Genomic DNA, 24,675 nt, shown 5'->3' on the forward strand with positions numbered 1-24,675 from the left:
TAGGAAAACATGGGAAATTTATATGTAAATCGTGTGTAAAATATTCTGATTAAAAGCACGTTCCAGTGAATTTTAGTATTTCCTGGACTTAGAGCAAAAGTTTCTATTTTTCACAGAATCAAGTCAACTATCATCCAAATCATCCCAAAGAATCTACTTGGAAAAAACACTTTTAAAACATAAAAAACAATTATAATAGTAGCAATAATTGTGTCAACACACCAAAACATAAAGTAAAAGCAAAAATTTAAGATAACTATTGGGTTGCCTCCCAACAAGTGCTATTGTTTTACGCCCCTAGCTAGGCGTAAGGCATTGTTTCATGTATCATAATAAAAGTAAGGGAGATCATCGATGTTCAGCTCATACTCCCTTCTTTCAGAAGCAAGATTTCTAAGAGGTAAGCAAAAATAATCAAAAGAGCTAAATTTAATAGGGTAGGAATCTGTAAGATAAACTTTAGGAGGAGGTTCCTCCTTCTGCCCATTGTAAGTGATGACTATCTCTTCATTATATATGTTTCTATGGAGATATTCCTTTAGCCTTTTCTTAAGCACACACCCCCAATCTATTGTTTTGTATAGCAAAATCATCATTATATTCGGAAAGTTTATCAATCAAGATGGAAGGGGAAAACTTTTTGCTAATATTCTCATTGTAAGCAGCATAGTCTTTAGATTGTAATATTCTTATCTCCTCTTGGTTTGTAAAGAATTACTTCTATGAGAGGACACCCATTATTTATTTTGTAATAAAAAAATATATCTCGTGCCTCCTTCATGATGTGGCCAGATTTATAAGCTAGAAATATTGTGGCCAATCGTTTAACAGAAGGATCATGAATGTTTGAGAATTCTAGAAGTACCCTTTGTATAGCAGGATGCATATGCACAAATTATCTTTCAAACTCAACTATAAGCAAAGATATGGCATTCGCAAGACAAGTATTTTTATCAAGAACTAGCAGGGTCACCCGCACATTTCTGCGACTAGATTTTTTAATGAATAGTATAATTGGGTCTTTTATCATCCATATTTCTTTCAAGATCTTTATATGGAATATTGGTTTTGTAATGAAGTTGTGGCATTTAGTGGTATATATTTAAGTATTAAAGAACTTTAATTATGCTGGGAATTACAAACGAACTTGTCACATACATAAAACATGAAACAACTTATTTAGAATTATTTGCCACTTAGTTGTTTCCTTATGGGAAACTGATATTTGATTTAAAATTACAATATTAGCTTGTGATAAATCTTTGAAAATATATAGAAATATTTCCTCCAAAGCGGATCTCAAGAAATATTCTTTGGATATTGATTTAAATATTCTCGTAAAGCTACATTTGGTATTACAGTGGATTGTAATTTAAATTTACTGATCCCTTTTTCCTTTTTCTGCCTAAACAATTTTGTTCTGTTTTGCATCGTAGACACACTTTGTATAGTCTTATGTATGTTGTATGCTTAGATATACCACTTTTTCTTGCTCCAAGAAAGGGTTAGCTGCGAAACCAACATGTGATTGGATGGTTAGGAGGACTGTGGTATCCCTGCCCACCAGAGTTCAATTTCCAATCTTGAAATTGGTGCTCGCATTTTTCTTGATTTATTTCAGGCCTTCCAGCACTGTGCGTTTAGTGGACTAAAATTTCCTGTCGACTACGAAGGAGTCTGTGGCAACATCGTCAATCTCAAGATGATGTGCCGGCTCCGTCTCTCGAAGGTGCTCATATGGGTAGGGCGTGCGTGCGTGCATGCTTTCATAGGGGTGAGTGCATGCAAGCGACTTTGATTGTACTGTGTTCAATTAAAAAGACATGGTTAGCTCTACCGGTGACCACTAATTCATGCATATACATCCGCTTGTATTTGTTTAGCTCACGTCATTATCTTCGAGTACTCTTAGACCCCACATTGCTCTATATATATGACCCATGCACGTTGCATTTTACCGGATATTTATCGTACCAATATGCTCAATATTTTTTCATGATAAATCTCATCCAACTCATCGCCGTCCAGCAAGCCTACGAAGAAATTACCCACACCCGGTGGTGAGCATCACGGAATTCATGATGAAGAAGGGTTGGTGATGACGATGGCGACGAAACCCCCTCTCCCGAGCCTAGAACAGACTCTAGATTTGCCCTCCTGATGAAGAACAGGAGGTGGCGGCGGCTCCATATCGTGAAACATGATGAAAATTTATTTCCTATTTTTTCTTCGAGAATGTGAATTTATAGTTTCCATATTATGGTTAGCGGAGCCTCATGGGCCCCACGAGCCACTAGGGCGCGCCCTTGTGCCTTGTGGGCAGCATGTGGCCCCCCTCCAGTGGGTCTTTGCTCTAATATTTTTTATTTGGTCCATAAAAAATCTCCAAAAAGTTACATCCAATTCCAAGAACTTCTATTTCTGCACAAAAACAACACCATGGTAGTTCTGCTGAAAACAGTGTCAGTCCGGGTTAGTTTCATTCAAATCATGCAAATTAGAGTCCAAAACAAGAGCAAATGTGTTTGGAAAAGTAGATATGACGGAGACATATCATCGAGCTCATTTGCAACCATGTCAAATGGCTCGAGGACATGGGATACATTTTTTTCCTGCCATTCGCATGGCAATTCATCCTACATGTGCATGCTGCATGGCAAACTACTAGGGGAAAACAGAGTAATTCATAGTAGTGGCGGCTGCTTTGCGAACAAAGACAGACACAACCGCGGAATGTTTTTGCATGTGAATCAGTTTCCAGTGTAGCCATCTCGCCCATTGGGACTCCTGCCTTGGATTCATATGAACCCATATGGAGACACCAAGAACTGCCTAGGCACACCTCAACTCTTGCAAATATGCTTCTTTGGCCTAATAGGCCAAGAAGGAAACTTATATGTAGATAGTTGATAAACATTATTACTCCCTCTGTAAACAAATATAAGAGATATTAGATCACTAAAGTAGTGATCTAAATGCTCTAATATTTCTTTATAGGGTGAATACTAGATAATGGTGAAGGAAGAGAGACATATAGGGTACTTCTTTGGTGTGCGGATCCCACATCATGCGATTGGGCGGGGGATTAGGTTTGTGTATTGCTTTCCTTTTTCCTTGAGGTTCCCATGTGTAACTGACATAACCCATCTAGCAGTTACCCAGTGGCAAAACCCATTCATATTAGTTTCCTTTTCCCTTGTGGGTCCCATGTGTAACTAACATAACCCATGTAGCAGTTACCCAAAGGCCAGAGAGGTAATTGACAATTTCCTTTTGGCCTCAGCAAACCACATATGCTTGGCCTTATTATCAATCATAACTTTCATAGTCAGTGCGGGCATGACCACGATAGCGGCGGCTGCTGCTAGAATGATTTTTCTAGTAATTAGGATTGGTTCTCATCTTGCTAATTAAAACTCATCATGAATTTTCTAGTACCTATAGGATTTGTTCTCATCATCATCAGTAACTAGGATTGGCTATCTGTCATGATCAGTTGTTGATAGTGCAAAGTTTTCTCTTGAATATCTAACCTAAGAGGTAAAGGAAAGGAAGTCAGTCACTTGAGCAACATTGCAACAAAGAAAGGTCTACTTCATGTGGTTGTCCATCAAACTAATTGGTGCATCATGCACAACAAAAATGGTGCACACACAATCATGCGGTAACCAAGTGTTCATGGCACTACAATCATGTATTTTTCCTATCTAAGTATTTTATAAATGGGACAAAATAAAGATTCCCTAAATACGACCATCCACTTATCACTTTAGAAGTACATGATGCATCTCAGAAGGGCTGACAACGAGTCGGAAGAGAGGTGCAACCTGCTTGCTATTGAGATATGGAACTTAAGTAGGGACACATTGGGAGAATCTTTCAACTATTACCATGGACATGGGGTACATCAATTGTCCGCAACCGTTGCCTCTTGGAACCCTATCAGTCTTCCCACAAGGATGGATTAGCCATCTGCATCCGGAGCGCGTGGTGTGGGTGCCCATCGTGGCGGCATGCTATTCAGGGATGCAATTCCTGGGTCATCATCACTGCAGCTGGGTGTGACATAGTAGTCGTATTGCTCCTCCCGCTCATATGCAAACATTCCAAATGACTCTTGGACATGGGGCGCATTTTGTTCCTAACATTCCCGTGGTGAGGCATCCTACATTAGCATGGTGCATGGCAATCCTCTGGGGCCAAACGGAGGCACTCATAGTAGTGGCGGCTACTTTGCGGAGAGAGATAGACACAATCGCAGGATGATTTTGCTTGTGAATAAGTTTCTAGTGCTGCCATAACACCCATAGGGCCTCCAGCTTCTAATTCAGAGGAACACATCTGGAGGCAGCGGGAACTGCCTAGGCACATCTCGAGTCTCGCAATACACTTCTTTGTCTTAATGGCCCAAGCAGTAAACTTCTATATAAGTAGTTGATTAACAATATTACTAGATAAGGGCGAAGGAAGAGAGATACAGGGTGTATTTTTGTGTGTGGATCCCACACCTGTGCGATTTGGAGGGGGAGAAGGTTTGTGTATTACTTCCGTTTTTTTCCTTTTGGTCCCATAGGTAACTGACATAACCCATCTAGCAATTACCTAGTGGCTTAACCCTTTCATATTACTTTCCTTTTCCATTGTGGGTCCCAAATGATATAACCCATCTAGAAGTTGCCTAGAGGCCACAGAGGTACTTCACAATATCCTTTTCCGCCTCAGCATACCACACATGCTTGGGCTTCTGGTCAATCGGAACTTTCATGGTCGGTGCTATCATGACCAAAACGGTGATGGCTGCTGATAAAATGATTTTTCTAGTAATTATGATAGGTTCTCATCTTGCTAATTATGTCCCATCATGAAATTTATCGTACCTATAGGATTGGTTCTTGTCATGATCTTTCTAGTATCTAGGATTGGTTACCTCTCGTGATAAGTTTTAGGTAGTGGCAATTTTGATTTTCAATATTTAACCTAAGAGGTTAAAGGAAAGAAAGTCTGTCACTCGAGAAAAATTGTAGTAAAGAAATGGCCTAGTTTTATACAAAAACCTCATGTGGTTGTACATCAAACTAATTTTGGTGCTTCGCGCACAACGAAAATGGTGCACACACAATCATACGGAAGCCAAGTGCACATGACTCTACAATCATGTATTTTTTTCTATCTCCGTATTTTCTAAATGCTACAAATTAAACGTTCTCTAAATAAGACCTTCCACTTGCCATTTCAAAAGTACATGATGTATCTCAGAAGGTCGGAGAACGAGGTGGAAGACAGGCACTATCTTCTTGATGCTGAAGGGTAGAACTTAAGTAGGGACACACTAGGAGAAGCTTTCAACTATTACAGTGGACAAGGGGTACATTGATCGTCTGCAAATGTTGCCCCTTTGAACAATACCATTCTTGCCACAAATACGGATCATCCATCTATGTCAGAAGTGTGAGGTAAGTGTCGTCGCACATGTGCAGAACACACGCACTGGAGACATCCCTTGCTGATTCATAGACGGGGCGCAAGGCGTGGGTCTATCTCAATGAAAAAAGAAGTAAAAATACACAGCAATCTACCCAGGTTCGGGCTGCATGGCTGCGTAACACCCTACTCTTGCTTTGTGTGTGGTTTATCTAGTGGACAGATAGCTACAAATCCTTTCAAGAACGGAAAGTGTAGTGTTGGTCCTATCTAGGTTCTACCTAGTGTCAAACCCATTTACAGTAGTCCGCTCCTCCTTTTGTAGTTCAAGATATACCACAATGGCTATGCTATAGATAATAATATCTTGCACGACAACGACAGTCGGAGTCAAAACCAGACGATCTCGGGTAGGGGTCCCAAACTGTGCGTCTGAGGATCGAAGGTAACAGGAGACAAGGGGGACACGATGTTTACCCAGGTTCGGGCCCTCTCTATGGAGGTAAAACCCTACTTCCTGCTTGATTGACTTTCATGAGTATAGGGGTTACAAGAGTTGATCTACCTCGAGATCGTAATGGCTAAACCCTAGCTGTCTAGCCTATGTGAATTCTGATGGCTTCTACGGACTAAACCCTCCGGTTTATATAGACACCGGAGGGGCCTAGGGTCGAACAGAGTCGGTTTACAAAGGAAGGAACCTACACATCTGAACGCCAATCTTGCCGTCCACGCAAAGGAGAGTCCCATCCGGACAAGGGGAAAGGTCTTCTGCCTTGTATCTTCACGTCCCATCAGTCTGGCCCATGTCACATAGCCCGGACACCCGAGGACCCCTTAGTCCAGGACTCCCTCAGTAGCCCCTAAACCAGTCTTCAATGGCGATGTATTCGGCACGCATATTGTCTTCGGCATTGCAAGGCGGGTTCCTCCTCCGAATACTTTATTCCAGCCTTCTGAATAAAAGAACTGTATCCGGCTCTATATAACAGTCACAACCCTCAACCATGGAAAAATACTTAGTCAAAATAAGATCTGTCAACTGTCAACTTTTTTGGCGAAACGCCACCTCTGGCCTCTTTATCATTTCAAACCGTTTTTTGGTCTCCCACTTCGCGTTTCGAGGCGCAGCCTCTATTGACACGTCTTGTCAAAGCAGAGATCGTGCCCCCTTATTGCGGGATTCTCATCAATACGGGTTTGGGTAATCCAACCATACCATTCGCATGACCCCTTGGGAACATGCGAGTTTTAAGGCTTGAGGGGGCGCTTGGTATTCACTGCCTATATAAACGGATAAAGATCCATCTTTTTACCTCATGCCTTCTTCCTTCCTTTGCCTTCCCATCCTTTGAGCTCCAGCGCCCAAGCTTCAATCTTTCCCACCGCCACTAACCCCTCCAGCCATGTCCGGATCCGGCTCACAGGGCAAGTGGGTGGCCTCCTCCGTCGCGGAGAAGGACATCAAGGAGCTCCGGGAGGCAGGGTACCTGACCGCGGAAGTCGCGCACAGGCTTCCTACCAGAAAGCAAGTCATCCCCACTCCGGAGCCCGGCGAGAGGGTTGTGTTCATCCCTCACTTCCTCCGCAGGTTAGGGCTTCCCCTCTACCCATTCGTCTGCGTCTTGATGTTCTACTACGGGCTAGATTTGCACGATCTGGCCCCGAATTCATTCCTCCACATTTCGGTGTTCATCGTCGCATGCGAGGCGCTACTCCACATCCCCCCCCCCCACACTTCTGTTGGGGAACGTAGTAATTTCAAAAATTTCCTACGCACACGCAAGATCATGGTGATGCATAGCAACGAGAGGGGAGAGTGTTGTCCACGTACCCTCGTAGACCGAAAGCGGAAGCGTTATCACAACGCGGTTGATGTAGTCGTACGTCTTCACGATCCGACCGATCAAGTACCGAACGTACGGCACCTCCGAGTTCAGCACACGTTCAGCTCGATGACGTCCCTCGAACTCCGATCCAGCTAAGTGTTGAGGGAGAGTTTCGTCAGCACGACGGCGTGGTGACAATGTTGATGTTCTACCGACGCAGGGCTTCGCCTAAGCACCGCTACGATATTATCGAGGTGTAATATGGTGGAGGGGGCACCGCACACGGCTAAGAGATCAATGATCAATTGTTGTGTCTATGGGGTGCCCCCCTGCCCCCGTATATAAAGGAGCAAGGGGGAGGCCGCCGGCCAAGGAGGAGGGCGCGCGAAGGGGGGAGTCCTACTCCCACCGGGAGTAGGACTCCTCCTTTCCTTGTTGGAGTAGGAAAAGGGAAGGGAGAAGGAGAAAGAAGGAAGGGCCCCCCCCCCTCCCTAGTCCAATTCGGACTAGTCCATGGGGAGGGGTGCGGCCTCCCTTTGGGGCCTTTCTCTCCTTTCCCGTATGGCCCATTAAGGACCAATACGAATTCCCGTAACTCTCCGGTACTCCGAAAAATACCCGAATCACTCGGAACCTTTCCGAAGTCCGAATATAGTCGTCCAATATATCGATCTTTACGTCTCCTCCATTTCGAGACTCCTCATCATGTCCCTGATCTCATCCGGGACTCCTAACTCCTTCGGTACATCAAAACACATAAACTCATAATATAACCGTCATCGTAACGTTAAGCGTGCGGACCCTACGGGTTCGAGAACTATGTAGACATGACCGAGACACCTCTCCGGTCAATAACCAATAGCGGAACCTGGATGCTCATATTGGCTCCCACATATTCTTACGAAGATCTTTATCGGTCAGACCGCATAACAACATACGTTGTTCCCTTTGTCATCGGTATGTTACTTGCCCGAGATTCGATCGTCGGTATCTCAATACCTAGTTCAATCTCGTTACCGGCAAGTCTCTTTACTTGTTCCGTAATACATCATCCCGCAACTAGCTCATTAGTTGCAATGCTTGCAAGGCTTATAGTGATGTGCATTACCGAGTGGGCCCAGAGATACCTCTCCGACAATCGGAGTGACAAATCCTAATACGCCAACCCAACAAGTACCTTTGGAGACACCTGTAGAGCACCTTTATAATCACCCAGTTACGTTGTGACGTTTGGTAGCACACAAAGTGTTCCTCCGGTAAACGGGAGTTGCATAATCTCATAGTTCATAGGAACATGTATAAGTCATGAAGAAAGCAATAGCAACATACTAAACGATCGAGTGCTAAGCTAACGGAATGGGTCAAGTCAATCACATCATTCTCCTAATGATGTGATCCCGTTAATCAAATGACAACTCATGTCTATGGCTAGGAAACATAACCATCTTTGATTAACGAGCTAGTCAAGTAGAGGCATACTAGTGACACTCTGTTTGTCTATGTATTCACACATGTATTATGTTTCCGGTTAATACAATTCTAGCATGAATAATAAACATTTATCATGATATAAGGAAATAAATAATAACTTTATTATTGCCTCTAGGGCATATTTCCTTCAGTCTCCCACTTGCACTAGAGTCAATAATCTAGTTCACATCGCCATGTGATTTAACATCAATAGTTCACATCACCATGTGATTAACACCCATAGTTCACATCGTCATGTGACCAACACCCAAAGGGTTTACTAGAGTCAGTAATCTAGTTCACATCGCTATGTGATTAACACCCAAAGAGTACTAAGGTGTGATCATGTTTTGCTTGTGAGATAATTTTAGTCAACGGGTCTGTCACATTCAGATCCGTAAGTATTTTGCAAATTTCTATGTCTACAATGCTCTGCACGGAGCTACTCTAGCTAATTGCTCCCACTTTCAATATGTATCTAGACCGAGACTTAGAGTCATCTAGATTAGTGTCAAAACTTGCATCGACGTAACCCTTTACGACGAACCTTTTGTCACTTCCATAATCGAGAAACATATCCTTATTCCACTAAGGATAATTTTGACCGCTGTCCAGTGATCTACTCCTAGATCACTATTGTACTCCCTTGCCAAAATCAGTGTAGGGTATACAATAGATCTGCTACATAGCATGGCATACTTTATAGAACCTATGGCCGAGGCATAGGGAATGACTTTCATTCTTTTTCTATCTTCTGCCGTGGTCGGGCTTTGAGTCTTACTCAATTTCACACCTTGTAACACAGGCAAGAAACTCTTTCTTTGACTGTTCCATTTTGAACTACTTCAAAATCTTGTTAAGGTATGTACTCATTGAAAAAAAAACTTATCAAGCGTCTTGATCTATCTCTATAGATCTTGATGCTCAATATGTAAGCAGCTTTCACCGAGGTCTTTCTTTGAAAAACTCCTTTCAAACACTCCTTTATGCTTTGCAGAATAATTCTACATTATTTCCGATCAACAATATGTCATTCACATATACTTATCAGAAATGTTTGTAGTGCTCCCACTCACTTTCTTGTAAATACAGGCTTCACCGCAAGTCTGTATAAAACTATATCCTTTGATCAACTTATCAAAGCGTATATTCCAACTCCGACATACTTGCACCAGTCCATAGATGGATCGCTGGAGATTGCATATTTTGTTAGCACCTTTAGGATTGACAAAACCTTCTGGTTGCACCATATACAACTCTTCTTTAATATATCCATTAAGGAATGCAGTTTTGTTTATCCATTTGCCAGATTTCATAAAATGCGGCAATTGCTAACATGATTCGAACAGACTTAAGCATAGATACGAGTGAGAAACTCTCATCGTAGTCAACACCTTAAACTTGTCAAAAACCTTTTGCGACAATTCTAGCTTTGTAGATAGTAACACTACTATCAGCGTCCGTCTTCCTCTTGAAGATCCATTTAATCTCAATGGCTCGCCGATCATTGGGCAAGTCAATCAAAGTCCATACTTTGTTCTCATACATGGATCTCATCTCAAATTTCATGGCCTCAAGCCATTTTGCGGAATCTGGGCTCACCATCGCTTCTTCGTAGTTCGTAGGTTCGTCATGGTCTAGTAACATAACCTCCAGAACAGGATTACCGTACCACTCTGGTGCGGATCTTACTCTGGTTGACCTACGAGGTTTAGTAATAACTTGATCTGAAGTTCCATGATCATCATCATTAACTTCCTCACTAATTGGTATAGGCGTCACAGAAACTGGTTTCTGCGATGAACTACTTTCCAATAAGGGAGCAGGTACAATTACCTCATCAAGTTCTACTTTCCTTCCACTCACTTCTTTCAAGAGAAACTCCTTCTCTAGAAAGGATCCATACTTAGCAACGAATGTCTTGCCTTCGGATCTGTGATAGAAGGTGTACCCAACTGTCTCCTTTGGGTATCCTATGAAGACACATTTCTCCGATTTAGGTTCGAGCTTATCAGGTTGAAGTTTCTTCACATAAGCATCGCAACCCCAAACTTTAAGAAACGACAACTTTGGTTTCTTGCCAAACCATAGTTCATAAGGCGTAGTCTCAACGGATTTCGATGGTGCCCTATTTACAGTGAATGCAGCTGTCTCTAATGCATAACCCCAAAACTATAGTGGTAAATCGGTAAGAAACATCATAGATTGCACTATATCCAATAAAGTACGGTTATGACGTTCGGACACACCATTATGCTGTGGTGTTCCAGGTGGCACGAATTTGTGAAACTATTCCACATTGTTTTAATTGAAGGCCAAACTCGTAACTCAAATACTCTTCTCCACGATCAGATCGTAGAAACTTTATTTTCTTGTTACGATGATTTTCCACTTCACTCTGAAATTATATGAACTTTTCAAATGTTTCAGACTTCTGTTTCATTAAGTAGATATACCCATATCTGCTTAAATCATCTGTGAAGGTCAGAAAATAATGATACCTGCTACGAGCCTCAATATTCATCGGACCACATACATCTGTATGTATGATTTCCAACAAATCTGTTGCTCTCTCCATAGTTCCGGAGAACGGCGTTTTAGTCATCTTGCCCATGAGGCACGGTTCGCAAGCATCAAGTGATTCATAATCAAGTGATTCCAAAATCCCATCAGTATGGAGTTTCTTCATGCGCTTTTACACCAATATGACCTAAACGGCAGTGCCACAAATAATTTGCACTATCATTATTAACTTTGCATCTTTTGGCTTCATTATTATGAATATGTGTATCACTACGATCGAGATCCAACAAACCATTTTATTGGGTGTATGACCATAGAAGGTTTTATTCATGTAAACAGAACAACAATTATTCTCTAATTTAAATGAATAACCGTATTGCAACAAACATGATCAAATCATATTCATGCTCAACGCAAACACCAAATAACACTTATTTAGTTTCAACACTAATCCCGAAAGTATAGGGAGTGTGCGATGATGATCATATCAATCTTGGAACTACTTCCAACACACATCGTCACCTCGCCTTTTACTAGTCTCTGTTTATTCTGCAACTCCCGTTTCGAGTTACTACTCTTAGCAACTGAACCAGTATCAAATACCGAGGGGTTGCTATAAACACTAGTAAAGTACACATCAATAACATGTATATCCAATATACCTTTGTTCACTTTGCCATCCTTCTTATCCACCAAATAGTTGGGGTAGTTCCGCTTCCAGTGACCAGTCCCTTTGCAGTAGAAGCACTTAGTCTCAGGCTTAGGACCAGACTTAGGCTTCTTCACTTGAGCAGCAACTTGCTTGCCGTTCTTCTTGAAGTTCCCCTTCTTCCCTTTGCCCTTTTCTTGAAACTAGTGGTCTCGTCAACCATCAACACTTGATGTTTTTCTTGATTTCTACCTTCGTCGATTTCAGCATCACGAAGAGCTCGGGAATTACTTTCGTCATCCCTTGCATACTATAGTTCATCACGAAGTTCTACTAACTTGGTGATGGTGACTAGAGAATTCTGTCAATCACTATTTTATCTGGAAGATTAACTCCCACTTGATTCAAGCGATTGTAGTACCCAGACAATCTGAGCACATGCTCACTGCTTGAGCTATTCTCCTCCATCTTTTAGCTATAGAACTTGTTGGAGACTTCATATCTCTCAACTCGGGTATTTGCTTGAAATATTAACTTCAACTCCTGGAACATCTCATATGGTCCATGACGTTCAAAACGTCTTTGAAGTCCCGATTCTAAGCCGTTAAGCATGGTGCACTAAACTATCAAGTAGTCATCATATTGAGCTAGCCAAACGTTCATAACGTCTGCATCTGCTCCTGCAATAGGTCTGTCACCTAGCGGTGCATCAAGGACATAATTCTTCTGTGCAGCAATGAGGATAATCCTCAGATCACAGATCCAATCCGCATCTTTGCTACTAACATCTTTCAACATAATTTTCTCTAGGAACATATCAAAAATAAACACAGGGAAGCAACAACGCGAGCTATTGATCTACAACATAATTTGCAAAAATACTATCAGAACTAAGTTCATGATAAATTTAAGTTCAATTAATCATATTACTTAAGAACTCCCACTTAGATAGACATCCCTCTAATCCTCTAAGTGATCACGTGATCCATATCAACTAAACCATGTCCGATCATCACGTGAGATGGAGTAGTTTCAACGGTGAACATCACTATGTTGATCATATCTACTATATGATTCACGCTCGACCTTTCGGTCTCCGTGTTCCGAGGCCATATCTGCATATGCTAGGCTCGTCAAGTTTAACCTGAGTATTCCGTGTGTGCAACTGTTTTGCACCCGTTGTATTTGAACGTAGAGCCTATCACACCCGATCATCACGTGGTGTCTCAGCACGAAGAACTTTCGCAACGGTGCATACTCAGGGAGAACACTTTTATCTTGAAATTTTAGTGAGAGATCATCTTATAATGCTACCGTCAATCAAAGCAAGATAAGATGCATAAAAGATAAACATCACATGCAATCAATATAAGTGATATGATATGGCCATCATCATCTTGTGCTTGTGATCTCCATCTCCGAAGCACCGTCATGATCACCATCGTCACCGGCGCGACACCTTGATCTCCATCGTAGCATCGTTGTCGTCTCGCCAACTATTGCTTTTACGACTATCGCTACCGCTTAGTGATAAAGTAAAACAATTACATGGCGATTGCATTTCATACAATAAAGCGACAACCATATGGCTCCTGCCAGTTGCCGATAACTCGGTTACAAAACATGATCATCTCATACAATAAAATATAGCATCATGTCTTGACCATATCACATCACAACATGCCCTGCAAAAACAAGTTAGACGTCCTCTACTTTGTTGTTGCAAGTTTTACGTGGCTGCTACGGGCTTAGCAAGAACCGTTCTTACCTACGCATCAAAACCACAATGATAGTTTGTCAAGTTGGTGTTGTTTTAACCTTCGCAAGGACCGGGCGTAGCCACACTCGGTTCAACTAAAGTGAGAGAGACAGACACCCGCCAGTCATCTTTAAGCATCGAGTGCTCGCAACGGTGAAACCAGTCTCGCGTAAGCGTACGCGTAATGTCGGTCCGGGCCGCTTCATCTCACAATACCGCCGAACCAAAGTATGACATGCTGGTAAGCAGTATGACTTATATCGCCCACAACTCACTTGTGTTCTACTCGTGCATATAACATCAACGCATAAAACCAGGCTCGGATGCCACTGTTGGGGAACGTAGTAATTTCAAAAATTTCCTACGCACATGCAAGATCATGGTGATGCATAGCAACAAGAGGGGAGAGTGTTGTCCACATACCCTCGTAGACCGAAAGCGGAAGTGTTATCACAACGCGGTTGATGTAGTCGTACGTCTTCACGATCCGACCGATCAAGTACCGAACGTACGGCACCTCCGAGTTCAGCACACGTTCAGCTCGATGACGTCCCTCGAACTCCGATCCAAGCGAGTGTTGAGGGAGAGTTTCGTCAGCATGCGGCGTGGTGACAATGTTGATGTTCTACCGACGCAGGGCTTCGCCTAAGCACCGCTACGATATTATCGAGGTGTAATATGGTGGACGGGGCACCGCACACGGTTAAGAGATCAATGATCAATTGTTGTGTCTATGGGGTGCCCCCCTGCCCCCGTATATAAAGGAGCAAGGGGGAGGCCGCCGGCCAAGGAGGAGGGCGCGCCAAGGGGGGAGTCCTACTCCCACCGGGAGTAGGACTCCTCCTTTCCTTGTTGGAGTAGGAAAAGGGAAGGGAGAAGGAGAAAGAAGGAAGGGGGCGCCCCGCCCCCCCCCCCCTCCCTAGTCCAATTCGGACTAGTCCATGGGGAGGGGTGCGGCCTCCCTTTGGGGCCTTTCTCTCCTTTCCCGTATGGCCCATTAAGGCCCAATACGAATTCCCGTAACTCTCCGGTACTCCGAAAAATACCCGAATCACTCGGAACCTTTCCGAAGTCCGAATATAGTCGTCCAATATATCGATCTTTACGTCTCGGGCATTTCGAGACTCCTCGTTATGTCCCCGATCTCATCCGGGACTCCGAACTCCTTCGGTACATCAAAACACATAAACTCATAATATAACCGTCATCGTAACGTTAAGCGTGCGGACCCTAGGGTTCGAGAACTATGTAGACATGACCGAGACACCTCTCCGGTCAATAACCAATAGCGGAACCTGGATGCTCATATTGGCTCCCACATATTCTTACGAAGATCTTTATCGGTCAGACCGCATAACAACATACGTTGTTCCCTTTGTCATCGGTATGTTACTTGCCCGAATTCGATCGTCGGTATCTCAATACCTAGTTCAATCTCGTTACCGGCAAGTCTCTTTACTCGTTCCGTAATACATCATCCCGCAACTAGCTCATTAGTTGCAATGCTTGCAAGGCTTATAGTGATGTGCATTACCGAGTGGGCCCAGAGATACCTCTCCGACAATCGGAGTGACAAATCCTAATCTCGAAATACGCCAACCCAACAAGTACCTTTGGAGACACCTGTAGAGCACCTTTATAATCACCCAGTTACGTTGTGACGTTTGGTAGCACACAAAGTGTTCCTCCGGTAAACGGGAGTTGCATAATCTCATAGTCATAGGAACATGTATAAGTCATGAAGAAAGCAATAGCAACATACTAAACGATCGAGTGCTAAGCTAACGGAATGGGTCAAGTCAATCACGTCATTCTCCTAATGAGGTGATCCCGTTAATCAAATGACAACTCATGTCTATGGCTAGGAAACACAACCATCTTTGATTAACGAGCTAGTCAAGTAGAGGCATACTAGTGACACTCTGTTTGTCTATGTATTCACACATGTATTATGTTTCCGGTTAATACAATTCTAGCATGAATAATAAACATTTATCATGATATAAGGAAATAAATAATAACTTTATTATTGCCTCTAGGGCATATTTCCTTCAACTTCGCCCTCTGGCTAAAAGTCTTCAATGTGAAACCGAAGGAGGTCGACGGGCAGCATGCGGACTGCGGCGGCGCCATGGTGAGCAAGCTCCCCAACGCCACATGGCCCAAATGGGCCTTCGTGGAGACCGTAAAGGTGTGCCAGCAGGAGTGGTTCTACATCACTGAACCCTGCAGCACCAAATGGGCAGCCGCTCCTGAGTTCAGATCGGGGCCCCCTATGCGGCTCGCGTCATGGACCAACAAGGGTCTGGACTGGGGGTCGACCGACGAAGTGATGATGCTGCAAAAGCGCATCAAGAATATGATCAACAAGAACACCAGTCTCATTGACGTGATTTAGGTGATGCTCTTCCACCGGATCCTCCCATGCCAACGCCGGCCTCTCCGTATGTGGGAGTTTAATCCGGAGGGTCCCTGGACCCTGCAGCGCTTCTTCGGTACAACGCACGAAGAGATCTGGAAGCTGCTCTTCAAGGCCCAAAAGATGTGGCCGGAGAAGACCAAAGACATCGGTCTCGACAGCGCGAATCCGGCTACTACGGTAAGTATTTTACTTCCGAACATAATTTCGGTCCATAAGTGAAAGGGTATACTGAGATTTCCATTCCTCGTTCAAGGCTGGACAGCGAAGGCGGAGCGGATAAGGTGTCCGGCGCCGCTACCCAAAAACCAGGCCATTCCTCTGCTAACGAGGATGCTGGTCCCGGCACCCTATCAGGCGCCGGAGAAGAAGGCCAAGAAGAAGAGCAAGGAGGCCAAGGGTGGCCTCCGCCGTAAAGGCACTTCGGACACGGTGTCCGGAGAGACCAAAGCTCACTCCTCCCACGAGGGAGATGAAGACAAGGAGGAGGAGGAAGCAGAAAACGATTCTCCCCTTAAGGGGAGGAAGAAGAAAAGGGAGGCCTCCGTAGACCCGGAGGCGGAAGCGTCCAAGAGGGGGAAAGTATCCCTCTCGGACGGTTCGGACACGGATGCCGAACACTCCCCCACGTGGCGCCCCAGGAAAAAGCCCCTGGCCACATCATAAGTGAGAAAGGATATTCTAAAACTATCCCGTCTTTTATGATTGTAACTATAACACATCATGTTATGTGTTGCAGTCCGGCCCGTGGCCTCCCCCAACAATCATCATCCGAGGGGAACTCCCTGTTACCGGAGATGGTGGAGAGCGAGTCGCCTCCGCGAGCCTCTCCGCCTACCACCGTAGATGACACCGAGGTGTTGTCCCGAAGGCCCTCTCCGGGCCACGGAGAGGTGAAGGAGGCCGCCAAGACAGCGCCAGAGGGTAACGCCTCGGCTGCCGAGAACATGGGGGTGCAAACCCCATGGAGATTGACGACAGGGGGCCTGACCAGTCCGGGGCCCAGCCGAACACCATTCCGGAGACCCATGTGGCTCCGGAATCGAGCGAGCAACCCCGTTCGAAGGAGGGGGAGCACCCACTCCGACGGCGACCTCCACTAATCCGGAGGCGCCGAACACTCTGGTGGAAGCACTGCAACGTGCTTCCGTCGTGGAGGAGCACCGTACCCTGATAGGTACAGTGGTTGAGAATGTTCAGTCCGCCAAGAGCGGGCTGAACGAAGTCTTCACTAGCCTGCTAACAGGCTTCAAGGTACGTGATGTAATATTCTTAGCCACATTTTATATGAAAAATATGCCTGTGTATAGATAGTAGCCCCTCAGACTCTGATCGGCTTTTAAAAAAGGCCGAATAGAGGATCAAGTAATATTCAGAGGAGATAACGTACTTGTCTATTTCGATAAACAGGCTTCACTGTTAGCGGCGACCGCCGTGGCCACTAAAGTTTCCGAACTCAAGTGGAAGCTGGAGCTGACCGATGAGGATATCGTCTACATTAACAAGCGGTTCGATGAGGCACAAGTTATGTTTGCAAAATTATTTACACACCTGAAGTTATATGCCAATGCGGAGTTTAAGTTTGTGCGTTGCCTTGATCATTATTGCAGGTAATGCTGCCAAGGTCGAGACCCTGAAGAGTGCCCTCGCCCAAGCCAAGGAGCAGGTAAGGGTGAGCAAAGTGGCCGCTGATTAAGCGGCTGCAGATTTAAAGGCCGAGCAGGTCGCCCGCCGACAGTTTGAGGAGCGGGTTACCGAAGTGGAGCAAGAGCTCAAAGACATCGCCGGCAAGTGCGAGGCCTTGGAGGAGAAAAATAAGGCCCAAGCGGCCGATCTCGCCAAGGCCCTTCAAGAGGTGAAAGAAGCGCGATCCGAGTCTCGGGTGGCTCATGAGGAGGTCTGGCAGGCCGAACAGATTGCAGAGTATTTTTGGCGGTCAAAGATATGCCTTGCTCACTCGGCTGTGGAGTTCTCCAGACGCCTTTGCACATCTTCCAAAGAGTGCTGCCGACGCCGTGCAATTCTTCCGGGCCCAGGAGGGGTATATGATGGAGAAGCTCTTCTAGTCGCAATACCTGGCGCCGGAGCGCCCTGCATTATTGAACAACCAGATGATGCAATGGGCGGAGCTGCATAGGATGTCCGCATTGGCCATGAAGGACCTCATAGTCCGGCTATGGCCAACCGGACCCATTCCTAACAGCTATTTTGGCCTGGTGAAATGACTCGCCGACGCCCTGCCCCAAGTTGAAGCTATGAAGCGCTCGGCATGCATAGAGGGCGGCGGATGGCCTTTGCCCATGTCAAGATGCACTGGGCGAAGATGAAGGCCGCCGTCATGGCGGTCAAGGCCCCACCCGAAGGCAAGGACCACCGCAAGCCGGAGTGGTATTTTGAAGACGTCTTAGAGGGTGCCCGTCTAATAGAGGGTCAGTGCTCGAAGAATATCATGTTTGAGTGAATGTATTCGAACTGCTCAGACGTTGTTTTATCAACTAAGGCTTTGTAATATATTTATGCCTTTATCTGAAATCACTTGCCTCCTGTGCGGCAGTACTTTGTTATTTTGAAAGTTTGCCGGTCGTCGGCTTCAGCCCCCACGTAGATACTATGGAGGTGTTCGGAATAACGCATGATCACTCTTGACCCAACGTCTTGGTCCGTAAAGGAGGTGTCTGCGTAGCGAACCAGGCAATCAGACTATGCGGCTTTAGCACTCTCACTTAGCCATAGGAGTTTGATGGTGGGACTAAGTTGTCACATCCCTAGCTTCTGGTAATGCACTAGGCTAGCCTCATGTGTGCATCATGTTTAATCTTGAAAGAAAGTTGAAATGGGGATGACAGAACCCCCAGCACCCCCCTGAAACCAACTAGGGTTTACTAAATTGGTTTCAATGAACCCAAAATGCCCTTCACAAAATGTTCATCATTTCTGGATTGGGCTAAAACCTCTGGCAAAAATGGTGCACACTTTTCTAGGACATTCTGGATTTTTGAATTAAATCATAAGTATTTGAATTTGGACATTTAAATTCTACAAAATATTTTAAATGTCCAAATAATCTTGAAAGCATTTGAGGGCTGTTGGAAATAGTTTCAAAAGTGCCCACAATTATTTTCAGGATCTTACAAAACGAATTAGTATTTTTACTAATTCAAAACAGAGAAATAAAATAGAAAACATAAACAATTAAGTAAGAGAGAGAGAGAGAAGGCCACTGGGCCACTCACCTGGACCTACCTGGCCGCCCACCTAGCTGGCCCAGCTGGTGGCCTAGCTCACCAGGGCCCATGCCAGTCATCCTCTACCTCTGCCAGTAGGCAGAGGAGGGAGACAGCGCACGCGCGCGCCGTGGCGACACGCCACCTCCCTGCCTGCCTGTGTCCCTCGCCACCGCGACGCCTGAACCGCCTCCCCGGCCTCCCCTCGACCCCCCTGGACACCACACTTTTTCCTCTCCGCCTCTCTCTCACCGTTCCCCACCACAGCCGAGCGTGCTCGCCGCCGCCGACCGCCGCAGCCGTGGCCACCGCCTTCCCCGCGACTCTCTGACATGTTCCCGTGCTCCGCCCTGACCTTCTCTTCCTCCTCACCGAGCCGCGTGACGCCGGAAGCCCTAAAACGCTGCCAACGCCGTCTTCTTCAACCTCGGTCCGCCGAGATCGCCGGCGACTGCACGCCGTCACCAACCCTTCCCCGAGCCCACCGAGCTTCTCTACGTGACCGCTGTGAGCCACTGACCTTCCCCCTCCTCTTCTTTTCTTTCCTCGTGCGCCGTAGCGAGTGCACCGCGCTCACCCGCACGCGCCGCCGCCCGCGCTCATCGCCCGTGATGCTCCGGTGACCATTTGGTCCCGGGCATGCGCCCAACGTGCTCCCCGCATCGCGTAGAGCCTTCTTAGCACCTCGCCGCGCTCATTTGCGCACCGCAGCCCCATCCCCGCTTGCACCCGAGCTCCGGCCGCCGCAAACCTCGTCGTCGGCGCTGCTCCCGGCCACCCCAGCCTCCGCCACCGCCACCGTTGGATGCGCCACTCCACCCTCTTCCTGTAGCTGCTCCCTGCGCGCCAAAAGAGCCACTGTAGGTGGATCCCGACGCGCTCCGCCGCGTCCGGCCTCGCCGGCGGCTAACGCCGGCGGGTTGACCGCTTTGACCGGCTGGGTTTGACCCCGTCTGCCCAGGGGTTTGACCCTCTCTCACACTGACATGCGGGCCCCGCCCGGCTAATTAATCTAGTTTAGGTTTAAACTTAATTAGTTTAACCTAGGTTAGTGCAAATTAAACTAGGTTAGTTTAGTTAGCCACTGACACGCGGGCCCCACTGGTCAAGTTTGACCTGGACTGGCCCTGTTGACCGCTGACATCATAGTGACGTCATGCTGATGCAGTAACTCTTTCTGGAATTTAAATAAATCTTAAATGGTTTATTTATTTCAGAAAATATTATAAACTTCTAAAAATCATATAAAATCAACCGTAACTCAGAATGAAATAAGTTATATATGAAAAATGATCAGAAAAATCCAATCTATCCATCTGTATTGGTTTCATGCATGTTAGAGAAACCTAACCTTGCTGTTTAGATGAAACATGATAATGCACTTATATGAGTTCATAGTTTAGGCTTGTATTTGAATCTTTGATTCAAATAAGCTCAAACCACCCTGGTTTTAGTTGCATTAGCCCAACACACAGCATATTGACATGTCATGATCATGCATCATATTGTGCATTGCATTGATTGTGTTTCCTTCTCTGTTGCCGGTGTTTGTCCCCTCTCCGTAGACGTGGTTTCGACGATGAGTTTGATGACACCGATGAAGAGTTATATCATCTTCAGAAGTGCCAGGCAAGCAAAACCCCCTTGTTCATTCCGATACAATCCCACTCTCTCGCTCCTGCTCTCCTTTACTGCATTAGGACAACATCGATACAACTGTTACATGCTGCGGTAGATGAACCCCTTTTCCTCTGCATGACCTGTCATTGCCACAGTAAATAGATGAAACCCACTAGCATGAGTAGGAGTTGTTTGAGCCCTGATGTGCCTACTCATTCATGCTTGTTTGTCATGCCTGCTACTGCTTAGAGTTGAGTCAGGTCTGATTCATCGGGGATGAATTGGAATGGTGATGAACATGTCCTACAGTGTGTGAGCTAAGTGTGTGAACACGATTTGGTAAAGGTAGCGGTGAGAGGCCATGTAGGAGTACATGGTGGGTTGTCTCATTGAAGCCGTCCTCAGGAACTGAGTTCTGTGTTTGTGATCCATGAAACAGCTACTACCACACATTGGGCCCTGAAATATGACCCCGCTCGACTTCTTAACCACCCAAGTCCTCTGTCCAGAGTTGCAAGTAGTTTCTGGTGTTTGTAGTATGCTGGAGGCCGTGCGCAGCGCTGACCTGAGGGGTGGACTGTGATGCGGTAGGCACATGGCACGGTGTACCGGGCGCCCGTTTGGTGTCTCGGGAACCCTGCACACATCGTTCGGGGCCGTATGTGGAAACCTCGGCCGGACTCCCTGTGAATGGAACCTGGATAGGCGATAAACCTGGACTAGAGACTTGAGTGTTTAGGTAGGTCGTGGTCTACACCCACGTCGGCTTTCGCTTGAAGTCTGCCGAGCACATGTCGTGTGCAGACGCTAAGTGGTGGAAACATGTGTGAAGAAGTACACCCCAGCAGGGTTATAAATGATCTATTCGAATAGCCTTGTCCGCGGTAAAGGACTTCTGGGTTGCCTATAACAGTTCATAGACAAGTGAAAGTGGATACTCTAAAACTCGCAAGATAAGCGTGAGTGCTATGGATGGCCTTCTCGTAGGGAGACGGGAGCGGATCCATAGTGGTGTATTGATATGGTGGATATTTGGACTCGTGTGCGCCACCTCAAAAGAGTTGCTTGCAGTCGTAGGTCAGGTTAGCCACTGAGTCAAAGCTGGCTTGCTGCAGTTAAACTCCACTACCCCCTTTGTTGATACCGACGCATATGTAGTTAGTTCTGATGTAAGTCTTGCTGGGTACATTTGTACTCACGTTTGCCTATTTTATGTTTTTGCAGAAAGACGTCAGTCTCGCTAGTAGTGTCATGTGGACTTCGACGTTTAGCTTGATACCTCAGCTACGATCTTGTGCCCTCGGCAGGATCTTGGTAGATAGTCAGGCTTCTCAGCCTTTTTCATTTGTAGATGTCTGTACTCAGACATGTTAAGCTTCCGCATGTGCTTTGACTTGTATGCTCTGAATGTTGGGTCATGAGACCCATGTTTGTAATATCTCGCTCCTCGGAGCCTAATGAATAAGTACTTGGGTCGTAGAGTTATGTTGTGATGCCATGTTGTATTTACACATATCGAGCATATTGTGTGTATGATTGAAATGCTTGGTATGTGTGGGATCCGACAACCTAGTTGTTTATCCTTGGTAGCCTCTCTTATGGGGAAATGTAGTCTTGTGCTTCCATGAGCCATAGTAGTCCGCTACAGCCCGGTTCACCGGAGTCCTGCTAGCCCAGCACTACTGCTCCGGAACACTTGACTGGCCGGCATGTGATTCACTTCGTTCCTGTGTCTGTCCCTTCGGGGAAATGTCACGCGGTGACATCCGGAGTCCTGCCTAGCCTGCTACAGCCCGGGTTCCCGGAGTCCTGTTAGCCCAGTGCTACAGCCCGGATTCGCACGCTGCTGACCGACATGCTCGATGTTGATTCATGTATGCCTGTCCCCGTAAGTTAGTGCCACTTTGGGTGCACGACTAGTCATGTCGGACCGGGTTCTCTGTCATATGGATGCTAGCAACACTATCATATACGTGAGCCAAGAGGCGCAAACGGTCCCGGGCCATGGTAAGGCGACACCCGTGGGAATACCGTGCGTGAGGCCGCAAAGTGATATGAGGTGTTACAGGCTAGATCGGTGTGACTTGGAATCGGGGTCCTGACAGCGTTGGTATCAGAGCCTGACTACCTATAGGATTACCAAGCCAAACTGGTCGAAGTTGAGTCTAAAAATGCTTTAGTTATATATAGGGGAATTGATTGTGGAAGGGAATGTAAGGCTCTTTTTACTCCTTATACCTTATGCCTTCTGATCTGAGTCAGCCTCTTCTTTTCTACGGGGATTAAGAACTAGGCCTTCTCATCTATTTATCAGGATGACGAGTTACTATGATAGAGACTTATAGGATTGATGGATTTAAGCCTCAGTTCAGTTTCTACTACTTTTAGTATGTTGTCAGTTGAACCAGAACCTTGATATGTTGTTAAATGACTATGCATATCCTTGTGAATGTCTCAAATCTTTTTCTGAGCATTTACAGCCGTTACGCTGTCCGAGTCATCCCAGGTTTCTAAATAGTCCGATGCATTTGCAACTTCCTTCTTTCTGTTCCCGATGTCCTTTTGGGGCTAGATTAATCACACTAATTGGTGAGTTGAGGTACTCTATTGCCTCGACATATATGTTGGAGCTATTATTATGACCCTAGGTGTCTTAGGGAGTCACCTAGTAATCTAGCAATGCTTTGTATTCCCAGTGTGATGATTCTGGCCATTATTCTCGAAAGCATCCCGTGATGCCATTTAGTTAGTAGGCATTCTATTTCTGGGTTCTTGAACCCAAGACTCACTCTACTTAATTCGTGTAATAGTGTTGCTCGTTCCTTTAGGATATTAGTGACCTTGTGATAGTATTCGAGGTCCATGGCATTTCCTTCTTCCAAATACCATGAACTGCTTATGGCAGAAGTTCTTTTGAACCAAAAGATCACAACCAGAGTGCTCTTGGTGAGTTCTCCATTCTACATTATGAATCTTCCAGTTCTACCTTTCCACATGGGTTATCCGGAAGAAATGTTGAGCTTTGCTCGACATACTAATCTATGCATCCACAAATCAGAAAGATATATGTCCCCTTGAGTTGTCCCTCTTCATTTGTATTCCGACCATCGTCTATCAATTGATAGTCAGGAGTAATTGTGCATCCGTGTTATCGATGCTTATTATCCTTGTGTCCGTCAGGCCATTCTATTCCGGAATGACTAGAAGAAACAAACTCCGGTACCTCATCCATATCCAGGATTGGGTCAAAGTAGTTGTGTTCTGCAGATCAAATGCCAATCCAGCTTTTGCTCTGTTCTACCCTGGAGTATTACCCCCTTTATGTCAGGATTGTCATGAGAATTGCGCCACCTCTTATGAATTCTTGACGCAGTAATACTTCTTGCCATCATTGTTCATTTCTCGGTTCCGTGTTATTGTAACCGGAATGCCGACAAGTGTACTGTGATGTGCGAAATCAATACTCCTAGCAACTCCGTTGCTTGGTAATTAATGGACGATACTCTCATTCTTAGCGTGTTGGTTATTGAATCATCATCCTAAGATTGATCGTGCTACCTAGTCCATATTTCCGGGTGCACTCATCAACCAATGAGTTAGGATTGTGACAATCCCTCGCTCCTTGATCATATCGTCTTGCCCTGAAAAGCAAGATTGTTCTCGAGCTTAATAACATATCGGTGGTTCGTGATTTCCCGAATATCTTCTCGGAAGTATTACCAGGTTGTTCCCTGATCGCTATGTTGAGTTCGTGATCATGT

Source organism: Triticum aestivum, chromosome 3D (genome assembly GCF_018294505.1).
Source record: "Triticum aestivum cultivar Chinese Spring chromosome 3D, IWGSC CS RefSeq v2.1, whole genome shotgun sequence".
Taxonomy (NCBI): Eukaryota; Viridiplantae; Streptophyta; class Magnoliopsida; order Poales; family Poaceae; genus Triticum; species Triticum aestivum.